Source organism: Scyliorhinus canicula, chromosome 3, assembly GCF_902713615.1.
Source record: "Scyliorhinus canicula chromosome 3, sScyCan1.1, whole genome shotgun sequence".
Taxonomy (NCBI): domain Eukaryota; kingdom Metazoa; phylum Chordata; class Chondrichthyes; order Carcharhiniformes; family Scyliorhinidae; genus Scyliorhinus; species Scyliorhinus canicula.
In genome coordinates, this window is record NC_052148.1 from 252,031,881 (window position 1) to 252,047,736 (window position 15,856).

The 15,856-nt window shown below is 45.6% G+C and overlaps 1 protein-coding gene across 1 annotated transcript in view; it reads left to right on the forward strand.

The window, feature by feature from the left end:
- Nucleotides 1-1,800: 1,800 nt before the first annotated feature.
- The window catches only part of LOC119963435 (janus kinase and microtubule-interacting protein 1-like), a 432,838-nt gene continuing 418,782 nt past the window's right edge, over nt 1,801-15,856 (forward strand). The window contains exon 1 of the mRNA XM_038792562.1: nt 1,801-2,120. The gene's annotated coding sequence lies outside the window, so the exon portion shown is untranslated. The remainder of the gene's footprint in view (nt 2,121-15,856) is intronic.

The following is a 15,856-nucleotide window of genomic DNA, read 5'->3' on the forward strand; positions in this document are numbered from 1 at the left end:
CCAGGACCTCTTGCCCTACCATCCCTCACCTCTGCGAATAACCTGTTTACTCTTAATTATATAAGTGGGCACCTTAGCTGGTTGAACAAGCAAGTATGCACCATTGGACTGAACCTCTTGGTGCATTACAGCTGATCCAAAGGTTGACTGTGGCACACAGGTCAAAGATGAGATTTGCATCTTTCTGAAATGGTGAGATTTACACAGTAGGATAAAATGTACATAGTTAATTGCAATGAGACTTTAAAGCAATTGCCTTATTGGTCTAATTGAGCTAGGAGTGTAGCCAACTTGCCAATTTCTACTCTGTAATAAGTGTACAATTCACTTAATTGCTTCATTTGATGTCACATTGAGAGAATAGAACTTTTGTGGCAATGGTTCACATTCAGCGCATAGTTTGAAGACGGGGTCGGTTTAGCTCAGTTAGCTCGACAGCCGGCTCACGATGCAGAACGAGGCTGACAGCGTGTGTTCATTTCTCGTACCGGCTGAGGTAATTCGTGCCTCCTCAACCTTGCTCCTTGCCTGAGGTGAGGTGCTCCTCAGGTTAAATTGCCACCAGTCAGCTCTCTCCCTCAAAAAAGAGGAACAGCAGCTTAAGGTCATGTGGGACTGTGGCGACCAACATATAATTTGACGAATAACAGCATAATTTGACTAGTGATACTGAGCTCACTATATTGTGTTTTCAATAGATTATCAGTAAAAAGAAAGATCAATAGACTGCATGTGTTTCTTTATTTAGGATGTTTCTACCTTTCTGCCAGCATTTCATCCACATGACCTGACGCCCTGTAGACTGGGGAAACGCCGCGTAGTCCACACGAAGGTAGCTGCAAGTCCTGATGTATTCAACTGCCAGTGGAGATCCACAGAACCCCCGACTTAACAGAATTGTGGTAACCCAGTCTGCAGCAGTTCCAGAAAAGAAACGGCCCACCATTGTCATGTTCTGTAGATTACCCAAAGTGAATGATATACTACAGAACACGTTGTTTAAAATAATTTAGTGTAAAGCAACTGCCTGGTAAGATAACTAGGATAAATGAAGTAACAAACAACTAACGCTAAACAATTCTTGTGGAACTACTGCAAATAGGTCTATCTTCCAGCACAACCAACTCCCAACTGCCAGGTCACACGGTGACGGGATGGGTTTACAATGCCACCTAGTGGTCGGAGGTCGGGCATAACATTACGTACAAACTTACATTATGCCTATCATCACAACCCTCACCCCCTCAGAGCAACTAGGGATGGGCAATACGTGGTGGCTACATCCTGAGTGTGAATCTTAAGAAAGTAGCAGTAGTCTGAGGGAAAGGAAAAATCAAACCTCGCTCTTATGGAACAGGCAGATGGCCCCGTTTAGCATGTTGTTCAATCCCATCTATTTAAGCCCCGCTTACACAGGCATGTCGTTTGGTGGGACCCATATTTTAAAGCACAAATGTTTTCCAAATATAATGTGCGGTGACTTTTATGGGCACATGCATTCACACAAATCGCCGGACCCCACATTTTAAAGCAGGATCATTTTAAAACTTAAAACTTGAGAGTAAGTGTGATGGATTTCGCGGTTTGGGATTTATTTTGTGCTTCTGATAAAATCCAATGTTGCTTTGCAATTTATCCCCCACCCCCCTCTCCCACGTAGAGTTGACTGGAGGTTCCGTTTATGTCAAAAGGAAGGGGAGAGGTGCGTGCCGATGCTGGAGGTGTTTCCATTGCCTCTTTAAGGGGTGTGTGAGCTTGACGCTGTGCGGATGGAGGAGGCAGATGTCTGTGGGGCTGTGCCGCTATCAGAGCTGCGCTGGGAGCTGTCCACAGACTGAGAGAGTGTTGAAGGAGGGAGGAGGAGGAGGAGGAAGGGAGGGGGAAAGGAGAAAAAAAAGATAAGAAAATTGCTTTAATGTAACAGAACATTGCAACAAGAAAAAGAAATCAGCTCCATGAAATATACATATGCCTATGTATAAATCACACAGTAGTTTCATTATGTCGCCGCAGTTGGATTTTCTCCCAATCCGGAAGCTTTGCGAGACATGAGGTTATTTTTATTTAAGTGTCGCCCAACGTGCAGCCTCGACCCACAAGACGTGAAGACAGTATGGCAAGTGAGTACAGAAATACCTGAGCTTTCAATGCGGAGAGAAGGAAAAATCCCAGGCAGAGGTTGTCCAGCTCAAGAGAGATCAGCAACACGTATCTTTATTTTTCATCAAATCGCCTGGGTGTGTTCTACCCCTTTATTATTAGTATTAATTTTTTTAACATCTGTGCATAATCCTAATGCGCACACTTAGCTGGGTGTAACGTGGACACGCCGGATTAAAAACACTTTTAAGAGATTTGTCAGCACGGTTTAATGTGAACTGTGATGTGAGAGACATTGAACAGGGGGGGGGGGGGGGGGGGGGGGGGGGGGGGAAGGTTGGTGAGCTTTCGGTTTACTGTGTCTTGCTTGTTGGTTTCACGCATAGTTTTACCAAATGGGTCCTTTTTTTTGTTACCCCCACCCTCAAACCCTTCCCCCTCCCAAAAAAAAAATCTCTTGGTGAATTTGATCTGAAACCCCAGTTCTGTGATGGTGTGTAGCTGGCGCTGCAGAGAGGGACCTGCCTTCACTGGGATGATGGTAGGGTGGGGCTAAACAGCTACTGCCATTCACATTTTAAAAAAACATCTTCATAGGAAGCTGAAACTGCTTTGACATCCTGTAATTGACATTACGTCTGACCTCTTCGGAAATGCAGTCCCTTTTTTTTGTTGCCCCCCCCCCCCACCCACACACACACACACACACTGCCTGCGCTATTCAGTCCTGGAGGGGGAGGTGATGGGTGGGAGGATGCCAACCTCTTGACCCAGTGTTTAGGCTGGGCACAAGAGATTTCTCTCAAAGTTTTTTTTCGTATTACTCAATGACCTTTTAGATTTATGGCGGAATAAATAACCCCCCCTCGCCCCCCTCCCAGTGGTGTTGATTAAAATGTTGTTCACGAAACTTTGAAATGCGTGTTTGCTGACAGGTCGCCACCTTTTCAGAAGTCGATTGCCCCCAGATTTATATTGACTTTCTAAACATGTGTGTGTGTGTGTGTGTGTACCTGTGTACTTGTATCTGAGTGAAGGCCTGCGTCTGAAGAGAGGAAGCGACTGGATTGAATTGTGCATTATATTGGCCACAGCAGCCAGGCATGCATTGCACATTGGGAAATGCAGAACACAGGCTAACAAACAACTTGGGCTGTGACCCAAATTATATTTCAATGAGAAACAATTTTTTAAAAAACAGTTACCTTTTCTAAAAAAAATATAAAGACAACAATAAGCACGACAAAAATATTCTGGTCGGTTTAAACGTCCATTAAGATATTATTCCACTGTGCTGTTGTGCTACTCATCCTCAAATACCATACTTTTTATTCTGGCCGTCTGTTTTTTTTAAACATCATTACTTTTTGCCTGGAGTTCCTTCCAGGGCTATCTGCTGATATAATATTGGAGTAAGAGGTAACTTGCTTACGGACAAACGACAGAACATTAAAGCTTTTGGGATGGGACATAGGTTGGAAGTGTTGGCTTCGAAATGAATTATGCAACAATGTTGCACTGAATTCAGTGTTTTCTGTGAAAGTGTTTTCCGTGGTTGAAACACTTTCAGCAGAATGAACAAACGTGCTAAGAATCTGATTGAGTGACTGCTCACTGATTGTCAATAACACTTGGGTCGCAGTTTCTTTGACTGGACAGTTGGGTGAGAGGTATTTATAGAGACTGACATACCCTATTGTTTAGTATTATTCCAAAATGACATGGAATTTGAGGTCAAACAATGGCCACCTACCGATTGGAGGCTCACTATCTTGAAGAGGTACAGTAGTACATATGTGATTTGGAACCACAATTGTTTCATGATTCAAACGTATGAGGGATATAGTAGAAGTAGTGGGAGCAGACACAACATTTATGCTAATTTTTATTAGCATAAAATATACATTATTTCAGTGTCTGGGGAGTGGAAGCTTAGTGCAATTAAAGACAGCAGCTGAATGGAGGATCAATCTATATGGCATTTCCTCTGCACAGGCACAAACATTTCTTAAGCAGTTGAATTGCGTATCTGTAAAATGTAAGAAAATTGCAGAAGATCATAAGTATTTCAGTTCAGTGAATTTTATTAACAAAGAGGATGGTGTGTACTTTGCTTCATGCCAGTGGCTAATTGTGATTAGTGCTGGTTAGGTCAAGGGTTCAAACTGCTAACATATGCAAATTAGAAATAGCAATGGATTTGATGACTCAAATGTATTCAAATTCTGCATGTGCAAGAGACAATTAGGAATATTTTATTTACCTAGGAAATAATAAGGGAAAAATTTGTGCGAATGAAATTAAGTCGATTACATGATTGACTTTTTCCTTGTTCATTAATGGGATGTAGATTTCAGTAGCTATTCTAGCATTCATTACCCATTCCTCTGATCCCCTGAGGAGGTGGTGGTGAGCTGCCTTCTTGAACCACTGCAACCAGGTGGTGTAGGTACACCCACAGTGCTGTTAGGGAGTTCCAGGATTTTGTTCTAGCAACAGTGAAGGGACGCCAATATATTTCCAAGTCAGGATGGTGAGTGGTTTGGAGGGAACCTCCTGGTGGTGGTGTTCCCATGTGTCTGCTGCCCATGTCCTTCTAGATGGTAGTGGTCATGGTTTTGGAAGACGCTGTTTTATAGAAGGTAATCACTGCTACTACTGTGCATTGGTGGTGGAGGGAGTGAAGGTTTGTGGAAATGATGCTAGTCAAGTGGGCTGCTTTGTCCTGGACACTGTCAAGTTTCTAGGTTTGGTTGGAAATGCACTCATCCAGAGTATTCCATCACACTCCTGACTTGTGCCTTGTTAATTGTGGACAGGCTTTGGGGAGTCAGGAAGTGAGTTACTCGCCACAGGATTTCTAGCCTTTGACCTGCTCTGTAGCCACAACATTTGCATGGCTAGTCCAGTTCAGTTTCTGGTCAAAGGTCACCTCCAAAATGTTGATAGTTGGTGGAGATTGTCATTGACTGGTACTTGTGTGACATGAATGTTACCAGTCACTTGTCAGTCCAAGCCAGGACATTGTCCAGGTCTTGTTGCATTTTGGCATGGACTGCTTCAGTATCTGAGGAGTCAGGAATGGTGCTCAACATTGTGCAATCATCAGCGAATATCCCCACTTCTGACCTGATGATGAAAGAAAGGTCATTGATGAAGCAGCTGAAGACGTTTGGGTCTAGGACACTAAATTTAATGTATTAATGAGGGCTGCATTTTCAAACATAATAGCATCAAACTTACTTAAAGATAGATAAGGTTTACAAATGTTCTTAATACATTTTATATCTATTACTGATTAATAAATCTTCATTTGAAAAATGTTCTGGAGTAAGTAGAATTATTATTGCTAACAGTGGGAAGGTGCATCCACTTGTGAAGACCAACTTTTTCAATTTATTCATGATTTATACAGTCAGCTTTGCTTGTGGAAATACTTCACAAATCTCTTTGCTAACAATTACATTCTGTCTCTGTGTGCTGGGGATGAATTGTAATTGTAACAAGATTTATGGCACAAGGTATTGCAAGTTTATAACTATTTGCACCTAAACCTTGTACCATTAATTTAAATTAAATTCTCAGCCTGATGGCACATTCTCAAAATAGTAAGATGGGCACGAATATTTTACTCATTAAAAGACATTACTCAAAAACTCACGAGCATACACAATCAATTTTTATTTCAATGTTGAATGTTCTACCAAAGGCTTTCGTGGGCCAAAAAGGTCACATACAAAAACATGATTGAGGTTCTATCAACAGTGCAATCAATTGAGTAATTATTTGATAATGGGCTTAAGTGCATGTGACAAAAAATTGGCATTTTTAGAATTTTTGAAGAGTTTGTGAAATTGCCATTGAATGTTTACATTGCACGGGATGGGTTTGGTCTTAGTTGCATTATATTATTCAATGTACATTGGGGATTTGCCAAGAACATTAAAAATACATGTAGAAAGGGCTGTGTTAGCTCTATTTGCTTATGTGAGATGAACATTGGATGTGGGCAAACAGTACGCACAGTCATTGAATAATCATAATCCTGCGGTGAGTTTTATATGATAAAAAAAACAGATATCTTTTACAAAAACGGTTGCCATTGGCAATATGTTTTCTGCCTTTTTCCAACGTGAGCATTAAATTTGCTCTGCCCAAGAATTTTCTTTCCTCGCAGAAGGGTACAAAGAAAATGAAGATTGATTTTCTTTTAGGGTGAGCATCAGATCCGTTTTGTGCAGGAATCTTTTTTTTAACATTGACACTTATGGCACAAAAGGAGGTTGTTTAGTGCAATGTGTATGTGTCAATTCTCTTCAAACAACCCAAAACAAATTCTCATTGCCCTGCTCTCCCACAGCTTTGCTCCTATCTCGACTTCATACGTTCATCCATTTTGCTAAGTTCCTCCTTCAAGTAGGAATACATTCCATATTCCAACAGCTTGCTCTACATCAAGACATTTCTCCTATCTTCTCTCTGATTACCATTTTTAATCAATGACCTCTGTCAGTGACTCATCATATAGCAGAAATAATCTTATCCTTATTCAGCTAGTCAAAATGTTTAGGTCTCTGTTAAACTTCATCCTTGACCTTTCTGTTATCTCAAGTCTCTCCTCGTAACTGCAATTTTCAAGTTCCCTTTGTAGCCCTATTCGCTGTCCTCTCAGTGTACTCTTCGTTGCATGAAGCATTTTGCTTTTAAAATTAAACTTTCAAGTACATTATTCTATGCAACAACATAAGTTTAAGTATAGGTATGTGGGGATATTGTAGATACATGGAAATGATCTGTATGCCAGTGCAGCGTTCTGTCGCCATTGGAAGGCGAGGTTTACTGAGGCTGGTTTAGCACAGTGGGCTAAACAGCTGGCTTGTAATGCAGAACAAGGCCAGCAGGACGGGTTCAATTCCCGTACTGGCCTCCCCGAACAGGCACCGGAATGTGGCAACTAGGGGCTTTTCACAGTAACTTCATTGAAGCCTACTTGTGACAATGAGTGATTATTATTATTAAGAGAGTGTACCAGGATGAGGTCCGCAGGCCTGTCACCATGCTCATGGTCTACACCGCCTATATGGCTCAGATATGTGAACTATGTACAGCAGGCACCTCGGAACACTGGAGAAACACTACCAGCACTGCCTCCGAAAGATCCTGCAAATCCATTGGCAGGATATGCACACCAATGTTTGTGTTCTTGCTCACGCTAACGTCCACTGCATCGAAGCATTGACCACATCACCGGTATGCCTGTCACGAGACTCCGGAAACAAGCACTATACTTGGAGCTTCGACACGGCAAGCGAACACCAGGAGGGACGAGGATTCGCTTCAAGGGCACCGTTCAAAGCTTCTTTGGAAAAAAATGGAACATCCCCACCAACACCTGGGAACCCCTGGCCCGAGACTGTCCAAAGTGGAGGGAAAAGGATCTGGGAAAGAACGGAACACCTCGATGATCATCGCTGAGAGCAAGCTGGAGCGAAACGAGTCATGGCAGCCCGAGCACTTCACCCACTCCTCCAACCACCGTCTGCCCCACCTGTGCTGGAGACTGTAGGTTGTGAATTGCACCCTTCAGTCACCTAAGAAACCAAGTCACCCCCGTTTCCAAGAGACTGCCTAAGAAGAAGAAAACAAAATCAATACACACGAGGCTCAGAAATTGAACAGTAATTGCACAGCAAACTCAATACATTCAATATGTGAGATGGTTGCTAAAGGACAAGATGGAAACAAGCAACTTGAAAGAGGATAGTCCTTCAGAATAAATCTCTCATCCCCTATTCATTTTTGTGCTGCGCCTATTTTATGAGGACCCAATTCTTTGCCAGTTCCCCTGAGGGCCTTTTGCTGTAATCTAAACGTTTGCACGTGGAACGGTTTCCTTAATGAGGGCTTTTGTTGTTCGGTGGAAGGAAGGTCTGCCAACCCCTAGTGTTAAGGTGGTACTCTTTACAATGCTTCTTAGTGTGCAGCACCGCATATGGATTCCTGCTATTGCAGCATTGGAGAGTTCCATATTCATAGTGGTAATCAGCATTGGGCAGAGTTCCCTCAGTCAGTCTCGTGGAGTTTCATCCAGAAAAGGTTTGATTGTAGGTGTTCAATTTCACAGGGTAATTCAGGCCGACAATGCCAATGTTTTGAGCAAATATGAAGTGGTTGAATATGTTTAGAGAGCACATTCGACTGAATTTGTTTGTTTCCAGTTTCTTTTTCTGCCAATATGATTGACATCCAGGCTTGATTCTGCCTAATTGCTGGTCAGAAATCATCACTGCAAAATTTTCGGAAGAGATTGCAGGAGTATTTGCCAAAACCCCCTCTTTAAATCTTATCACGTTTTCCTTAAATTTGCAGGTTATATTTGAGCTTCTGCCTAATTTTCAGTGTTGAAGTGTGCATGCGTAATTTGTAGAGTGGTTAGCACTGCTGCCTCACAGTGCCAAGGACCCGGGTTCGATCCCAGCCCCGGGTCACTGTCCGTGTGGAGTTTGCACAGTCTCCCTGTGTCTGCGTGGGTCCCACCCGCACAACCCAAAGATGTGCAGAGTAGGTGGATTGGCCGTGCTAAATTGTCTCTTAATTGGCAAAAAAAAAATGTTTTAAAAAAGGAATAGAATGGTTCAATTCCACTTTATTAAAGCTACAATAGCCTAAATCTGTGACAAGGGCCCAGACACAGTTGGGAAGACTGGGGACCTTTTAGAAATGGCCAGCGTGGGACCCTGATGTGGAAATTCCTCACCCATTTCCAGCAGATCCATTTATTTACTGGTATGGGAAAGTGGGTTGGGGTGATGCACACAGGTGGTAAATGTGAACTCAGCCGGGCTGTTTAAAATTAATGCTCGAGTTTAAATAGACCCCATGTTGGCTGGTACAAGGGGCCTTAACCGCAGAGATGAATGTTTTTGAAGGGCAGATAAGGTTTGCATAACTGTCATGATCTGAAATTTGTTAAATGCCTTGTGGTTGGATTCCCTGTTATTGGGACCGTCCCCACGCTGTCGTCAGAACTGTGGACTTTAAGGCCAGAAAAACTGACGTGAAAGGGCCACATATTCCTCGCCCTGCAGGGGGCTAGCAGGGACCCGGCGTAGATCAAGCAGCTTTTGCTGCAGATACGGGCCCCCGCATGTCCGGGTCGGAGGCCAAGCATGCGCACGGTGGCGGCCTCCAGCGGCCGCGTCATGCTCTATGGCGGACTCAGACCGTGGAGCTGCACGCTGAAAATAAACCTCCCGATCGGCTGCGCGCCCGACCCTCAACGTCTGCACAAACATTCCCCAGCTGTGTATAAGGCCCCCTCTGCCCTCTGAACGGCTCGCCCTCCTCGACCAGGGCGTCTGCAGACTGAGTCCGCAGCTGCCACGCGAGTTTCCCGACCGGCTGGACCACATTATCTCCACGCCGTCGGGACGTCAGCCGGTTGGGGGTGGAGAACGGCGGGGTGGGCCTCTGACAATGGCCCAGGTAGGTGCTGGGCGAGTACGCCGATCTACGGGGCCTGCAGAATCGGCAAACCGACGCCGGTCCCGATTCCGTGCGGGGAAATGGATTTTCCGCCTCTGTGCGGCCGCGATTTCAGCGTCAGGGTGCGGAGAATCCAGCCCCAGGTCTTTAAACTTTGCAAAAATCAGGCTAGAGCTGTTACCAAGATCTAAGCAAACCCTTTGCTGAACTGCTTTGATTGACAGGCACAGGTTAGAAAAATAATAATAATAATAATCGCTTATTGTCACAAGTAGGCCACATTCTGGCGCCCATTCGGGGAGGCCGGTATGGGAATTGAACCCGCGCTGCTGGCCTTGTTCTGTGTTACAAGCCAACTGTTTAGTCCACTGTGCTAAACCAGTCCCTATTTAAATGAGCAATTGCATTTATTTAAATATTCGGATATGGAGCCTCCTCTGCGAGAACGGGATCCAGATAGTACCTGGCCTTGCAGTTTCAATAAAGCTATTTCTTCATATTTCCGCAAAGGCAATTATTATGAATCCTTGGCCTAGCTTCAAAAACTACAATAATCTCAGCAGGGGTTCGGAGTTCACAGTTGATTAGCACCTTAAAGAGGCTTTATGGGATTAATTGTCTTTGATGAGGGATCTAAATAAAAGTTTGTTTTGCGAGACATTAACCACTTGAGATTTAAAAGCTTTGAATTAATTTCATGAATGGGAGTTTTTTCACTATCAAGTGTGCAGGAGTGAGAGCTTGATGAGATAATTAGCAGTTTATTTTGTTCATTGCCACACGCCTCCTGAGGTGGGATATTGCATCAGTTGCTTTGGAGGTGGTAGCGAAGGTATGAACAACCATGGGGTGGTATGAATTGGAATTATGGGGTGGCACAGTAGTTAGCAGTGCTGCCTCATAGCACCAGGGACCAGGGTTCGATTCCGACGTTGGGTAACTGTGTGGAGTTTGCATGTTTTGTCCGGAAGTGATTCAGCCATTGTGTTGTGTACTGAATCTGGGCGCACCAGGTGAATAGCGGGAAAGGCCAAAATCAAGATTTGTGCTGGGCCCAAACCATTTTGAGATTCACCCAGCCCGCTCCTGACGGCGAGTTCCAGATCTCGCCCAGAAAAGACGGGAAGGTCATTGAGCCTAATTTGTATAAATTTCGATCTCATTCGCGAGATTGAAGTCGAATGCGGCAGCCTCCTGGGAGTCAAGTCCAGTGAGAAATCACATGGGGGTTGTTTAGTACGCCTTTACAAAAATGGGAAGCTGGCGCAATGGTTATCAAGGAGAAATGAGGAGATGAGTAGGCATTTCCACATTTAGCGACATGCAGCCTAAGGGCACCAGAGCTGCTGCCCAAGTCCTGGGAGGGCGTGGGTTTTCAGGAGTGTTGAGGTAGTTCAGGGGGGGGGTGCACAGACGGTCAGGTGGGGGGGGGGGGGGGGGGGGCTGGACCAGGTGATGCGGATGAAGGGCTTTGTATCTGTGAGGCCTTCAAGCCATCCTTAAATATCTTGTAGACAGATAACAGGGGCAACCGTATCTGCCGCCTGTCTCCTAGCAAACGCTCCCAGGACAGAGCCCTGCTGTGGCTTCTCTCATAAAAGTTTATTTCATCCCCTTTCACTGTGAGCAGCCTCTAAGCTTCAGAGCTGGAGACTATATCAAAGGAGGGATTAGCCTTGTTAATTGTGAGGCACGTTACACTTCTGAACTCTCAAGTACCTCCACAAAGGCACAGGTGCCATGTCTGAGAGTGTGATTAGTGGACTGGATGTCCTGCAGCCTTTGATGCCTGAACTGTGTGTTTGTACTCGAGGAATGTCAGCACCATAGAGGCAGCTGCAAACACGAAAGAGCAGGGCTTCACCACTGAGGACCCTCTCACGGCTAAAGGGTAAGTGTCTGGGAGAGCGACGGGCAGCTGAACACGAGCTCCCTAACGTTGCTGGCAGAGGTCTGGTGTATGTGGGCTCTGATTTGGCAGGGAGTGAGTGTGCAGATGAGGTTTGCCAGCAGAAGTGGCTCGCTGGATGGCACTCTGAGGGAAGGCGTGACAGTCATAGTAAGGGTGGGGGAGGCCTGGGGGATTTGAGGGTCCCGGGGTGGAAGCCCTAACTGATTGTCGGTCTCTCTCTTTCTCCGATTCCTTCCAGAAACAAAAATGTTTGTGAGTGTAGATCCCGCGGAGACTGCCCTCACGGTGCTTGTTGCAGTCAAGGCAGGCAGAAGCCAAAGACAGTATAGATGCATAGAAGATAGGAGCAGGAGGAGGCCTTTTGGCCCTTCGAGCCTGCTCCGCTATTCATCACAATCATGGCTGGTCATCCAACTCAATAGCCTCATCCTGCTTTCTCCCCATAACCTTTGATCCCATTCTGCCCAAGTGCTATATCCAGCCACCTCTTGAATATAGTCAATGTTTTAGCATCACTTCCTGTGATAATGAATTCCACAGGCTCACCACTCTTTGGGTGAAGAAATGTCTCCTTATATCTGTCCGAAATGGTTTTCCCTGAATCCTCAGACTGTGACCCCTGATTCTGACACACCCATCATTGGTAACGTCTTCCCTGCATCTACCCTGTCTAGTCCTGTTAAAATTTTATACGTCTCTATGAGATCCCCCCTCATTCTTCTGAACTCCAGCGAGAACAATCCCAACCTAGTCAATCTCTCCTCATATAACAGTCCCCTCATCCCTGGAATCAGTCTGGTAAACCTTCGCTGTATTCCCTCAAGAGCAAGAACATCCTTCCTCAGAGAAGGAGACCAAAGCTGCTCATGATATTCCAGGTGTGGCCTCACCAATGCCCTGTACAATTCCAACAACACATCCCTGCTCCTGTACTCAAAACCTTTCGCAATGAAGACCAAAATACCATTAGCCTTCTTTACCACCTGCTTCACCTGCATGCTTACCTTCAGCGACTGGTGCACAAGGATCATCAGATGGTGATCCTGCAGAACAATGTACATTTGGTCAGTGAGGGTGAAGAATAAATTTGAGGGACACAACAACTTACTTGAGACAGGTCATCTGGATGAAGGGGCAGTGAATTCTCACCTCTCTGGTGCAGGCAAACCTCGCTGTTGGTCTTTCCCAGGATAACCTGGGCCTGTTCCTCCACAGCGGTGAGGACTTAGATCTCTGGGACTCCTCCCCTCATCTTTGCTCTTTCCCTCTTGTTATGGACTATCTTCTCCTGTGGGGACAAAGAGACAGCACACTTGATGGGTCGGGGGGTCTATAGCGGATAGCATGTGGACACTGCACCTGAACATGAAGGGGCTGTGCTTGTGGATGGCAGGGACTGTTGAGAAACAAATCTGAAGATCAGATGTCAGCCAGTGCATTGGGGAGAGGGGGTGGGGAGAGGGAAATTGAGGGGTGGCAGTCGGGTCTGATGTCATAGGATAGGTGGTAAATTACCAGGTTGTTGGTCTCCTTCCGACATCGGGCGGCGGTCCTCCTGGTCATGTTGCCCACACTGACTTCAGCTGCCATTACCTCCCACGCAGCATGTTGGCCCTGTTGCTGGTCCTCCGACCCCCTCGGAGGAACAGGGTGCTCCGCCTCTCATTAACGGCGTCAAGAAGCCTGGCCAGGTCAGCATCCCCAATGCGAGGAACAGAATTCCGCACTGCTTCCTTGTTTCTTGACTGGGAGTGAGTGCTGAGAGAGCGTTTAAAAGCAGCTCCCCCTCATTAGCGGCGAGCAGCTGAGGCGCGAGTCGGGTGAATCAGACGGCGAGGGACCAGGCATGGAGAGATTCACATGAGGGCTAATTTTTTGAACAAATTGCGGGTGAATACAGGCCATGATTCCGCCAGTGCGAACGATGCAAAACACCCCGCCAAACTCACCCAAAATGGCACTTTGAAGTTTCTTGGCTGAATTGTGTCCCCCGTGTCTGCATGTGTTCCCTCCGGGTGCTTTTGTTTCCGGCCACAGTCCAATGATGAGCAGGTTAGCTGGATTGGCCCTGATACAATTGCCTCTTCGTGTCCAAACGTTGGGTGGGGTTGGGGGATGGGGCGGGTGAGTTGCCCTATGTGGGATGCCCTTTCGGAAATTCGGTGCAGTTCTTATGGGCAGAATGGTCTCCTTCTGCACTGTAGGGATTCTATATTGACATGGAGGGTGTGAAGGATCATGGGGTTCGGTGCGGAGGTGAGGGTGATAGAGTGGGTGGGGTACTAGAGGGCTTAACAACAGGGCAGAAATCGCAGAGAGCTGAGATAGATTTTCTAACCGGCCTGCTTCGGTACCTGCCTGCCCCCATGGCCGTCTGCACTCTCCCTCCGGGGTCAGTAGGTCAAGTTCTATCCCCCCGCCCCTCGGAGCATCTGGGCTACGTTTTACTGTGGAGCCAGGAAGTTTCCAAACTCGAGCTACCAGTCTCAGCAGAGAAAATCCGGCTCACAGTGTCTGAATACTCCCACATCTAGACTTCTGACAGTAAATCCGTATCCTTCATGTCAGTAATAGGATTCTACCACATAGGAACATGAGTGCTAAACATAGACCCCTCATTTTGTTTCTCTATCTCTCCAGTGGAAGGGCTGTGCAAATTTTAAAGTGAACTGTAGTTGAGTTGTCAAGGGAAAGAGGGAAAAGGCAGGGTTGATAAGCACACAGGCTTTATTCTCGATATGTCACTACTCTGGGGAATCTAGCCTGAACACACAGGCCTGACTCTGTTTGATAATTGCATCAATGCACATCTTCCCATTGACTAACAATAGGAGCAATAAAAAATATATGCCTTGCCTCAGACAGGATGACTTTTGCATGTGCATTTTGTTTTAGGGAAGAGAACTGATGGAAGCTAATTGCCTATTATAGTGGAATTCTGGTAAATGTACCAAGGTTATATTTCTAAACAGTAATGCTGGTAAGATTGTAGAATATTTGAGCAGGAGAGTGCTTCCTGGCTTCTCGTGTTATTGGATCATTTTTAGTTTAGAAATAGCCAAGTGCCTTGCTATTCTAACTCAGTAAATCAGTCAAGGAAAATTTAGGCAAATGAGCTATTCAGGGGCGGCATCAAGACCATGGGCTCAGTGTAAGGACGTCTACTCAAGATAATAGCTGATCTCGGATTATGTTTCAACTACTCTAACATTTAACATGAACGAGCTTTTTCATGATTGCACATGTGCACATTTGGCATCAGACCAGGCAAGTAGTATTTAGTACCCTTGTCGAGTTAAATAGAGGAGCTCCAAACTGAGCCTTTGCACAAGACTTCCTCCGGCAAACACTGCTGTCACCTATCTTTTTAATGCTTGTTGGAAGGTGCAACTCCCCAAGAGCCCCCAGCCCCTCCCCCCTTCCCCCCCCAACATGTGAAATCAGAACAGCATTATTGCAAATGGGGAAAATCGTGGCTAATTGATAATTAACCAGCAAGAGGAGAAAATGAATGATCCATTGATAAACTTTTTAATTCATCTAAAATAAACTTTGCAGAAAATGAGACCTTTTGCTGTTAGTAATGTCTGTTCACTTAGCTTGCAAGATCGCTTGTGATGTTGCATACTAAAAATTGACGTTGACAATTCTTGCATTGTTAGGAACAGTTGTCATCTAGGGCAGTACAGTGGTTAGCACCGCTGCCTCACCTCGCCGAGGACCCGGGCTCAATCGCTGTGCCGTTCGCTGGTGACGGGATTCTCTGCTCCCGCATCAGTCAATGGGATGTCCCATTGATGCCACCCTTCGCCACGGGTGGGGGTGCGCTACCAGCGGACCAGAGAATCCCGCCACCAGCAAATGGCCAGAGAATTCTGATCTGATCTGGAGGGCAAAGTGGAGGGGAGCAGAAAGAGGGGTCAACCTAGGTGTAGTTGGATGACGGATGTCACAGAATGGTTGCAGGCAAGCTACAGCGGATATGTGAGGATGGTGCAAGATAACTGAGTGTGACATATGGCAGCAGATCTCCTGGGAGGAGTATCTCCAAGCAGCAACACCAGTAGATGTGCTTCACACAGTCCTCACCCTACAAAGAGTCATTTTTATGGTGCAAGTGGGAAAGAGGAAATTTGGAACCATAATACATGCAATCAAATTGACAAGCATACTTGACATTTACTTGTGATATCAGATGTACAGTAAGTTACACATGTCTGGTAATCTGGGGGAAATAGGGGCCACCGCCATTGGCCAAAGCTTTCTTATCAAGATTAGCACAACCTTTCTCTAAGTACGGTCACCATCTTCATTTCCAATTTCGCTGCTGCATTATGGCACATCAAAGTGTTATTATAA